This window comes from Cajanus cajan, chromosome 3, assembly GCF_000230855.2.
Source record: "Cajanus cajan strain Asha chromosome 3, NIPB_CcT2T_4, whole genome shotgun sequence".
Lineage (NCBI taxonomy): Eukaryota > Viridiplantae > Streptophyta > Magnoliopsida > Fabales > Fabaceae > Cajanus > Cajanus cajan.
The window spans coordinates 40283340-40295836 of NC_138519.1; the positions used below are offsets into that span (position 1 = coordinate 40283340).

A 12497-nucleotide genomic window follows, 5' to 3' on the forward strand; every position below is an offset into this window, starting at 1 on the left:
AAACTACGTAAATCTGCTTTACCATATTTGATTTCATTATACACCAAACAATAACTACACTCCACTGAAACTAAACAATAACTGCCACGTACACAACTAGACTAAATGCAGTTCCTAAAATAAAATTCAACTTTAGCACTCAGCATTTAAATATAATTATAAAAATGAATGAGGATATAAACATAAAGCCCTCAACCTGCCAAGCAAATGAAAAAAAAAGTAATAAGCATGAGCTATTGTGAAGAACCTGCCAACAAAAGAAAAAAATAACAATAAAATGAATAAAAAAAACTAGCTAAATATAAAGATCATAACCTGAGTGTATATATACTTCAAGCCTCGAAGAAGCTGATAGAGAAAAAACTGGTAATGCTCTGGAGTTAAATCATCATTTGCTTAATCACAATCAAATTAGAAATAGATCCTCTTGACCAAAACATGATAACCAAATTAAAAAATAAAGGCAGAAAATTGTTTTGGAGTTATATTATAAACAATCCTAATTAAACTAAAAATCATGCTCTATTTCTAAATTTTTCTAAAAAGAAGGTTGCCCATTGACTCTGAATGTCTTCCAATTTGGTTTCCGGCAATGGTGCAACATCATCAAAAAGCTGTAACATACAGTATAATATATTAGTTACATAAAAATCATGTAAATAAATAAATTAATGATAGTAAAAGTAAAAAAATTACATTACCTCAATCCAATCATTTGTTACTTCCCCTTCAATTATGTCTAACATCCAATTCATCACATAATATCCACATTCGTAATCTCCTTGTTGTTGATTACTCTAAAATGAAAATTAGATTGAGTTGTATAAGTAATTTTTAATTTAAGTTATTAAAAAAATATTTTAGGCATATTGAGGTTACAAATCAATTACCATGGGATAAATCCAATCTAGGTTCTTTGGTTGTGCTGTAGATCTACCTCCCATGACATTATAGACAACCATAACACTAAGAAAATAAATGAATGTACGTTAGATGGTTAAAATTTATAACAGAGAGCATAAAATAAATACCTGTTAGAAACTAAATTTTACCTTTTAATTAAATTTTTGATTTGAACATTTGGCTTACGATGGAAAGAACAAAACCAAACAGCAACATTCTTTGTCGGACAGAGAACCAATAACTGCCAATGATTTCTACATTTAGGCACAATTAGTTATACAATAGATACATAAATAGACAAATTAAATGGAGTTGACAAAGATGCACTTACTAATCAACGTAAGGAGCAAAGTAAATTTGCTTGGGTGAATTTTGTAACCTTTCAATGATATAATTTTGAGACTCCGCTTTTTTATTCCCAGATTTTTGAATTGATTGGGGCTCAAGAAATCCATACAAGTCACCATGATTGAGTTCTTCAATTTTACGATTCAAATATCTAAAATACATACAAAAGAAAAAATTAATAGTGAAGGAAATCATAATTAAATAGATAATGACACTAACAATTGTGTACTTACAACATCCATAATTGTATAATTGAGATGTTAAGCATTGCTTGACGTTGTAATAATTCATATATATCTTGAAATGAAATATACAACGTAAAATCATCATCGCTGATCCCAAATAGACTTGCAGGACATATCACCTGAAATTGGAAACTTGGGTAAGTAGCAAACTTAAAATATAAATATGTTAAATAGTCTTAATATTAGTTAGTCAAGTCACCTGAAATGGTTGTCCAAAAAGTAAGGACTTTGTTGCCTCACGTAACCCAGTGATAGGATCACCATTAGGTTCTGACCTATCAATAGAAGGAACTCGTTTATTTGCTCGATGAATATCCTATACAATAAATCAAACATCAAACATTAATATGAATAAACAATTTGTATTTGTAATTAAAGTTAGTAATAATGAAAAAATAGGAAAAAATATATACCGTGGTTGATTGTAAGAATAATGGACTTTAAATATTCATTTTTATCTAATATTTGATATATAATTATTAAGAATATATTAAAATATTTTGTGGTAGTTGAATTATTAAAAGTTAATATAAGAAAAATTATTAAACAAAGTAACTCTAGAGTAACTTAATGATGCAGTGTATACTTGCTTTTATATAAAAGTAATTTTCAAAGAATTAATTTTATCTAATTATAAAGTATTTTTAAGATATAAATATTGTACGATTTGTGACTCTTATATTAATTTCTTAAGGTTTAAATACATTTTTACCTTAAATATTACACATGTGCGATTTTAATTTTATAAATTTTAATTAAAATTTGAATTTTTAATTTTTTTAAGTATAACAGTTATGTAATTTTAATCGCTAAAATATTATAATTATATAATTTTTAACTTATTTAAGTTCAAAATATATATATATATATATATATATATATATATATATATATATAACATCTAATTTTAATGAAAATTGCTCAATTAAAATATTTGAAAGATAAAAAATAATTAAGCCATTTTTTTATTAAAACTAATTCAAATTTTCACATTTTAAAAATTAATTTTAATAGTTAAATAATTCTACATTTTTTAAAATCATGGGAAGGTGGACTATTTGTATCATTCTTTCTTTTGATTGCTTTCACTTTTTTTTTATACTTTTTTTTCTTTAATTTCCAAGGTTTTTGAATGAGATGGATACATGTATTTATTGTAACATCATATGTTTTAGCAATTAGATTAATAATATTTTTTTATAAAATTTAAAGAGTTTATGTTATAGAGTATTTTAAGGTTGAAATTATATTTTATATATTTGTTTTAATTAAGTTATCTGAGGATTATATTTTAAATATAATATTTATTATCGTTTATTATTATTATTATTATTATATGAGGGAAAAATATTTGTAATCAAAATTAAGGTAGAGTAACTACGGATGAGTTAGAGGGAGATTAAGTTAGGTTTAATATTAAAAAGAAAGACATGTTAGTTTTCTACTCACGCTCTCACTTTTCTCTTACGCTCTAAAGAATCAGGAGGAGATCATCTTGGAAACCCACGTTCTTCGTTGTTTGTTGATAAAGATAAGGGTGGAGTGAGAATTCTCACCCTAAGACGAATAATTTATGGGTAGTCAAGTTTGTCCCCAACCTTTGTATGTTGTATGTGTTATATAAAAGGGAAAATCCCAATTATTTTCTGTACTATCCGTACTCCGAAGCCGAGCTCTGAGCTCGGTACCACAGCACGAGTTGACCTCGGATACGCGCTACGCGGCGTCAGCTTGGCACTTAAATAGATTGTAACCGATCTCGGGAAATCTCGGTCTAGGCGAGATTCTCTATCTAATCAAATCACAACTAATCTCAGGTCCAAGGCCCAACGCAACCCTAATATACATCAAGGTACGTGCATCATATATAGGAGATTCATACTCATACAAACCCTAACTTTAGCATCGGAGTCTCTTTTGTAGGTACCACCCCCACCTTGGAGCATCAACGTACTAGTGAAGGAGGCTCATCGACCTTATTCGGAGGATCACCTCTATAGCAAATCCCCGGTAAGAACATTTGGCGCCCATCATGGGGCCGATCAAGACAGCTCTTATCGACCACGCTTATGGTTTGCACCGGGAGCCATAGCAGACGCGCAACAGACGACCCAGATCATCCATCTACCATGGATAACGAAGCAGCATTGAGGAGGCTGATTGATCAGGTCGAACAGATGCGGCAACAACACGACGCCGATCTGCAGAACATGCGTGCCAAGCACGAGACCGACCTAGCCGCAATGCGGACCGCTAATGAGGCTGACCTAGCGGCTCTGCGCGCGGAAAACGAGAGGATTCGCGCTCAACTCCCGCGGCGACACTCTGATCACCCCCCTCATACGAACAACCACAATGAGGAAGAGGAGCACTCAGTCTCTCAACCCCGAACCGCGACTAGGATACCGACTCAACGGCCTACCACGCATCGGTCTCATGCACCAACGCACAAGTTGGCCCACGAAGTCAGCAAGGCCCCTACCCATGTCGTAGGAGACCAGGCAACCTTCTGCCGCTACCCTTTTGTGGATGGCATCATGGAGACACCACTCCCTCACGGGTGGAAACCTCTCCACCTCGATCGCTACGATGGCACGACGGACCCGGATGAGCACATCGACCTGTATACGACGCAGGTAAACCTCTACACTAACAATGACGCTATCTTGTGTAGGGTTTTTCCAACCTCGCTCAAGGGGGCCGCGCTCAACTGGTATACCCAACTGCCTTCCGAGTCCATTGATAGTTTCGGCACTCTAGTCAGAAGGTTCACAGCGCAGTATGCGACGAGCCGACCTCACCATGTCACTTCAGCCGCCTGGCCAGTCTCAGACAAAACGACGACGAACCACTCCGGCGTTCATGGAGCGATTTGCCGCCACCTCGGTTAAGATCAGAAACCTGAATCCCGAGGTCGCCCTACATGCCATGCTTATGGCACTCAAGCCCGAGCGATTCGTCGACAGCCTATGTCGTGAGTCTCCCCGCGACATGAACGAGCTCCGCACCCGCGCTGCAAGCTACATCCAGATGGAGGAACACTCCACTTTCCGTGACCAGGTTCGCGAAAAAGGACCAGCAAAGCCAGAACAGGGGCACAAGGATAAAATCAAAGTCAACAACGATATCCAGTTCAAGAAGTCGACTAGGGCAAACAGAGGGGGGAGATATGACTTCTACACTCCCCTGAACGCACCTAGAGTCCACATCCTGGAAGAAGCCAGCAACAACAACCTACTCGCCCTTCCACCACCAGGTCACACTCCCAACAGCGCCGACAAGTCCAAGCACTGTCGGTACCACAGGAACCACGGTCACACCATGGAGGAGTGCCGCACGCTCTGGGACTGTATCGAAGAGCTCATCCAGGCAGGTCACCTCAGCCAGTACGTCCAGCGACAGTAGGGTCACCGAGGTGGCTATGGTGGTCGGGGATGGGGTAGAGGCCGTGGTTCGGGAGCTCACACGGACCAACCCTCTGGCTCCCAACAAAATGTCGGCGTCGTAGTGCAAGCCGAGATAAGCCAAGAGATAGGGACAGCCCCCTTATGGGGAGTGATTAACACAATCGCAGGTGGTTTCGCTGGGGGAGGTGCCAACAGCTCGGCCCGGAAGAGACACCTACGGAATATCAATTACATCCACTCTACCACCTCGGCCTCGCACCAAAGCTCACCGTCGATCTCTTTCTCTGACGAGGACTACGCTGGTGTCAGCCCTAACCAAGATGATCCCATGGTTGTCGTCGTGGAAGTCGCCAACTGGGAGGTACAGAAGACACTCATTGACCAAGGGAGTTCGGCCGACGTCCTGTACTGGCCGACGTTCCTCAGGCTAGACATCCCCCATTCTCTCATCCAACCTCACACGGAGCCCCTAGTCGGTTTCGCAGGAGAGCGAGTTCACACTCGGGGGTACGTAGACCTACTGACAACTTTCAGAGTACCTCCAGACACAAGACAGGTCATGGTTCGGTACCTCCTCGTGGAAGCCAACACTTCCTACAACATAATCATCGGGAGGCCAACCTTGAATCAGCTCGAAGCGGTGGTATCCACTCCACACCTCACCATGAAGTTCCCAGGAAATGACGGTAAAATCATCTCCGTCAAAGCAAATCAGAAGACAGCTCGGCAATGCTACGTTGAGAGTCTGAGGATCTCCTCATCCATCAAGAAAAGCAAGAAGGACTCCCCTACGAACTTGGAGCGCCGCACATCTTAAACCCTATTTCAATTAGTCTTGTACGAACGAGTCATGCACTCTTTTCCCGCCTCAGTCCTTCATCCCGAAAGAACAGAGAAACGAATTTTGGATGAGAGGGTTTTTAACGAGGCACACTCACATAATAAATAAAATGACTCATTCACTTATTCATTCTCCTTTCGCATTATTTTACGCTTTATGTCAACTCAAGGTCGAGTGCGAACCTTTACAAAAGTTAAATAATGAAAATTCGAGGTCGAGTTCGAACCTCGTAATGAGTAATGATCAACTCGAGGTCGAGTACGAACCTTTGCAAGAGTTAAACAATGAAAATCCGAGGTCGAGTTCGAACCTCGTAATGATCAACTCGAGGTCGAGTACGAACCTTTGCAAGAGTTAAATAATGAAAATCCGAGGTCGAGTTTGAACCTCGTAATGAGTAATGATCAACTCGAGGTCGAGTACGAACCTTTGCAAGAGTTATATAATGAAAATCTGAGGTCGAGTTCGAACTCATACGAGACATACCCAAAATCCGAATCAAGACGTCAAAACACATGTCTCACAGTGCAAACGGCAAAAACCAAAAAGCTCAAAAGGCAAAAGAAAGCGAGAACGAAAAAAGACAAAGAAAAACATATATATATACTCAAGCAATAATCCAAAGTTCTATACTTGAATTCCAAACAAAAAGTAAAACAGAAAAACATTAACTAAGCTACAACAAAAATGGCCTACAAAGAGGCGTTCTCGCTGGAGCTGCCCTCGAGGTCGTCCTCCTTTACCAGCTTCCCAAAGCGGACTACCTTCTCCACGTGCATGGCAGAGAAGTCGAACCCCGGGGCGAGAAGCCTTGCCTAGCGAGCTGCCTTGAGGAAACCCCGCTTGTGTTTAACCACGATAGATCGTTCGGCTTCCTCTAGCTTCTTCTCCAGCACCTCCCTCGCCGCCTCTTGCCTCGCCAGCTCAGCTTTCAAGGTGGCGACCTCCTCCTCTTTGCCGCCAATCACGACCTCGTCGCAGAGGCGCTTCTCGGCCGCCGTCGCCAGCTCACTCTTCAGGGAAGTTACTTCATCTTCCAAAGAGCGAACCTGACCACGGGAAGACGTCACCTCATCTTCGAGGAAGCGCACCCGACTTCGGGACGAGGAGGCCAACCCCCGCAGCTCGCCCACCTGAGAAGCATAGTTCTTGTTCGAGCGTAGAGCAATCTCTAGGGACTTCTGCACCCTCGCAAGATCCCCCCTCGCATCTCGGAGCTCGGCATTTAGGACCTTGTGCTCCTCCTTAAGAACCTTATTCTCCCCCTTCAGGACCTTGTTCTCGTCCCTCAGGGGTTGAACTTGGCCCCTCAGTCTGGCTAGGTCCTCCTGCTGCTCGGACCCCTGAGGCTTCCAGTGGCCCATAATGGCCATAGCCCTCTGCAGAAGGACTTGGGCGGCGTCAAAGCTATCCACAGGCCCGACCTCATCTATCAGCCCCTAGTCTTCAGAGCTTAGCGAGCCTGGAGGGAAGAACTTCTCAGTGGTCACCCTCGCGCTCCATAACGAGTCCATGTCAGCCGAGGCGTTCACATGGTCCAATCGCACCTTGGAGAGGCCCTACCCAAAGTGGTGGGCTATGTATCAGCTCCGGGAAGCCCCCTACGACGAACCAGACGGCGGCGCCGAAGCTGCAAGGGTGGACACGGGGACCTCAAGACTCGGCCCTTTGCCACGAGCCTCGACAGAGGCGAAAGCCAGCGTCCCCTGCTCGGCAACTGGAAAGTCCACGATAGGAACCTCCAACCTCACCTGCGAAAACCAGCGCCATGTCAAAAAAGAGAAAAGACAACATACAAGAAATCACAAAAATTAGGGAACACTACTTACCTCAGCAGCATGGGCAGCCTGCTTGGTGGCTGGAGCCGCCACCTCGGCAGCCTGGGCGGCCTGCCCAGTAGCCTGGGTCGCCGCCTCGGCAGCCTGCGAAAGACGGCCCTAGGTTAGAACACAAAAAAGCACAATAAAAGACATCAAAAAGCTGAAGAGACAAGGTACTCACCACCTCGGCAGATTGAGCAACCTGCTCGGCAGTCTGAGCCATCCCCTCAGAGGCCACCTGAGGAGCCCCCTTGGGCGGTGGACTCTCGGTAAGGTCCACCGCACCAACGTCGGCAGCCTTAGAGGTCACCTCCTCGGCCTCCGGAGGGGCAGAGGTCCCCCCGACCTCCTTCGCTCCCCTCTTTATTTTTCGGTTAAATTTCAGGGGGGAAGCATCTTTCTCTCGAGGCTCGGGGACCTCGAGCTCGGTAACATTGTAGCGATGCTTTAGCTCACGCCACAAGTTCTTCCCCATGATACCTACAGACAGGAAATAAAACACATCAGCAAAGGGAATTTACACAAACTCCAACAAACCACCAAAAAACAAAATACTCACTCTCCAAGCCCCTCTCCCTGTACGCTGAGTTCGCAAGTGACAAAACGAGCTTGCAATCCAGCAGACGAGGAAGCGCGGCGAGGTTCTCGATGGCGACCGCCTCCGAAGCCGTCAGCTTCACTTGGCCCACCCCATGAAACCTAGACGGTCGGGGGCACCAATAGAAGGGAAATCTCGGCAGCCCGCCGAAGTAGAACGCCGCATCTTCCAATGGGTTGACATTCACAAGAGCGACTCGGAAAAACTCTTGTTTGAAATTTTTGTACGACTGGGAGTAGAGAGTAAACAAACCCCCATCCCTACTCCCACTCAGAGATAGTATGCCGTATGGCGGAACGCCTAACTTCAACTGGTAAAAATGAAGGAAGATGGGAAGAGACACCTCTATCCCTAAAACTGTACACAGGACTTGAAAAACCCTCAAAAAACCCCAACTATTGGGGTGCAACTGGCAAGGAGCCGAGTTGACAAAGTTCAAAAATCACACTCGAACTGAGTGAAAGGAAGACAGACACCTAAATCCCTAAAAAAATAGTGATACATATAGAAATGGGGAGGGTCGGTAGACTTTCCCATGTACACGCCCTCACCGGCCTGACATGGTTCAAGCCGGATCATCCGGGAAATGGAAGGGTCATAATCCCTACACGATCTCGGGATCCCATTAACCTCAAGAAAGGACCGAAAAACGCTCTGGACCCCCGCCATCTCACGCTTAACCCAGTCGTAGCCAGGGATGCCTGGCTCCGGGCCTTGGGGTAGAGGCGGATCTTTCTTCTCGACGACGGCTTTCCCGGTAGCCACCGCCTTGCCGCGCGCCTTGCCCCGGGCAGGCGCAGAAGAACCGGCACCACTTCCACCAGCCATTAAAGAAAAAGAAGATCTGGGGAAAAGAAAAAAGAAAACTGTAGAAAGGAAGTACCTGGTACTCTTTGATGGAGGACCATCCTTGAAGACACATGTGAGCCCCATCACTAGGTCCATGGCTAGGAGGGTCGAAGAGGAGGAGGGTGTTCACACACCTAGGGATACTCTCCTCATGATCATAGAGTATTAGTACTCTCCTAAGCCTCATTAGTATAGGGTTTATTTTATTTGCCAATTTTACCCTTGTATTTTGGGGTATTTTAGTCATAGGATTTATTTTCTTTGTATTTCCTATTTTACCCTTGTATTATGGGGTGCTTTAGATGATTAGGGTTTTTAATTTGGGCTAGGGTATTACATAGGAGGTGACACCTAGTTTGGTGAGTTTGGACCTATTTTTTGGTGATTAGAAAGGCTTAGGCCCAATGGAGGGCAAAGGTTGCATGGACTTATCATGCACCTAGAAATAGCCAATCTAATCCCATAGATTCCAAACTTGGCCACCAAGTTGCATCTAGGATTAATTTGGCATTACATTTGGAGTGCATTTGCCTTGGCATTTTCGGCCATGCACACCCTAAATGCAACCCTAAATGCAACTTCTCCTATAAATACCCCACCCCCCACCACTTGTAAATACTTTTGGATATATATGAATTTGAGTGAGCATTCTTATGCCTCAAGTCCCTATCCTTAGTCCCTAGCTAAATTCGGCTAGCCTACCTCCATTCTCCACCCTTGGAGAGTGAGACCTAGAGTGGCCTCCACCTACCTTGGAGTGAGCCAACCTAAATCACCAAACACCATCCCCAAAAGCTTACGCCCAACACCTCCTTTTTTTCGGCCATCTTCATTCTTCCCACCATAAAGCCTCCATTTTGTCTCCCTTGTTGAACCTAGATCAAGGGCAAGGCTTCCTCTCCTTCATCTCTACGTCATTTCATGGAGAAGGAACCCATCACTCTTCGTCACAAAACAACCCTAATAATGATGGGGTTACCGGAAACGGCGGCGGAAAATGTGAAAATAGCGACAGAGACTGGACGGAAGCGAAGGTGCACAAAGCAGCTTGCGCAAGAAGACAAGGAAGAAAGAAAACGAAAATAGTAAAGTGAAAGGTGAAGAGGCGTGAGCGAGAGAAAAGAAGGTTTTCCCCCAAATTCAAAACGGCCACACCACGTGTCAGCCAAGAGGCACGTCTGACGAAACATTAATGGAGAACCATCATTACATAACCGTCACTTCCATTAATGCGCCACTTGCACATTTTCGGAAGTGACCAATTTGACACATGGCACCTCAGCGAGCAGACGTACACGAAAGGTCGCACCCACTTGACGAGCTCGGTCTTAACTCCTCGACCTACGGTCTTTGGAGCTCGGGGGGCTAATGTACTATCCGTACTCCGAAGCCGAGCTCCGAGCTCGGTACCACAGCACGAGTTGACCTTGGACACGCGCTACGCGGCGTCAGCTCGGCACTTAAAGAGATCATAACCGATCTCAGGAAATCGCGGTCTAGGCGAGATTCTCTATCTAATCAAATCACAACTAATCTCAGGCCCAAGGCCCAACGCAACCCTAATATACATCAAGGTACGTGCATCATATATAGGAGATTCATACTCATACAAACCCTAACTTTAGCATCGGAGTCTCTTTTGCAGGTACCACCCCCACCTTGGAGCATCAACGTACCAGTGAATGAGGCTCATCGACCTTATTCGGAGGATCACCTCTATAGAAAATCCCCGGTAAGAACATTTTCTATTCTTGTTTTTTGTTTTCCCATGTGATTCTATTGCTCTTGGATTGATATGAATTGTGATCATATATGATTAATTTCGTACATTGTTCCATTTTTAGCATGAATTGAGTTGTCTGAGGGCTTCTATGGAACCCTAAGAATAAGTGAGTGAATGGTCAATGTGTGAATAATTAATGGAATTCGTAATTGCATGAAATCTATATCTTATGATGTATTGTATGAGTAAAATAGAGTGTTTTACCAATTGAAATTATAAATATATGTGTTAGGTTCATTTCTCGCAAATTGTGATTTTATAGGTTTTTTATTTTTGATATGGTGTCAGGCGCCACTTGCATGTCATTGCTGAGAGAAAAGTTCACCCTCTGTTTTATCTACATCGAGCATGGGGCCTCTAGGGGAGTCCCTATTTCTATCCCGCTGAACTTGACACAGGTCACACCGAGCATGAGTCATCTTGATTGCTATAAGTGTTCTTTGGATGAGTTGTGTTGCGCACGGATGGATTTCTGTCGGGCATTGACTATATATAAAATGATGGTTCCTTATGAGAGTTAAGAGATGTGGGGAGTAATTTGAATGTTGATGAGTGTGTAATGAATATGCATGCTTGATAGATTACTTGAATGAGATACTTGATTCTTGTTAGGAAATTGTGTTTATGGTAAAGTGTATGTATCATTGACAACAACACAAATCGTTTGTGTGACAAATCATTCAATATATATTGGCAAATCATTTTATATGAACTATGCATATCTTGAGATTGGTACCACATGCATGCAAATCGAGACTCTATATCCATTGCATTCCATATTAGAATATAAATTATTTATGATTGATGTGTTATAAATGAGTGATTGTGTAATAGTGTTATATGAGTTATTGATAATGATAAATATTTTTATTGTCATGCTATTGTTTTAATAATGTATGGGTTGTGTTTGGCTATTTATCTTTTATTTCATGCCATGAGCTAGAGTGAGAAGTTTTCTCACTCCCCTTTGTTTTCATGTCTTGGCTATATGTATGTTGTTGTAGGTAATGCTCATTAGGATCTTGATGATGTTGGTGATGACACTTAATCCTTGTTTTGGGAGTGCTCTAATAAGACATGTGACATAGTGGATTAGATTAAGAATAATATTTTTATTAATTCTTGTGGTAGGATTCAAGTTTAGTTTTCTATTTTCACTTAGTATGAAGTTTGTTTTAATGTTTGTTATGCGAGAATCTTTACCCCAAGTTGGAGGTTTCAATTGACTATTTGAGCATGAATTTAATGTGTTTTTATATGTGTTAAGAATTTTTCAATTATCCATGTGTGCGAGATAGAAGATGTCACATTTAGTGGTATTATAGTAGGTTGATTCATTCGGTCGTTGTGCTATCTAGTTGTTTGTTGTAGTTTCAACATAACCATCCACCATCTTTCAATGAGGGATATGATTTGGAAGATGTTATGATCTGGTTGACAGAGATAAAGAAAATATTTAAGTTATCTAGTTGTACAAAAGGTGAATTTGGCTACCTTTAAGTTATCTAGTGATACATATTTTTGGCGGGAGGGTACTTTATAACGAATGATGGTTGAGGGTATGTTAGTTGTTCTTCTTCCGCCATTCTTTTCATGTCCATCTCATATTCTCTAAGTTACCAAATAACTCAACACTTGTCATTTGAGCCAGATTCTTATATTCAGTGATTGTTGTCATAGTAGGTTGCCATCTCCTATTTAGT

The 12497-nt window shown here is 42.3% G+C and overlaps 1 long non-coding RNA gene across 2 annotated transcripts; it reads right to left on the reverse strand.

Moving 5' to 3' along the window:
• Positions 1 to 302: 302 nt before the first annotated feature.
• Positions 303 to 1635, reverse strand: LOC145955758 (uncharacterized). Of its 2 annotated transcripts, none has more exons than XR_014432450.1 (6): positions 1485 to 1635; positions 1235 to 1402; positions 1053 to 1144; positions 891 to 966; positions 702 to 797; positions 303 to 614 (listed from the first exon to the last, which is right to left on the reverse strand). It is a non-coding gene; the product is annotated as an uncharacterized LOC145955758 (long non-coding RNA). The 2 variants fall into 2 exon arrangements; XR_014432449.1 differs by having other exon boundaries at positions 1053 to 1157.
• Between the last annotated feature and the right edge of the window lie 10862 nt (positions 1636 to 12497).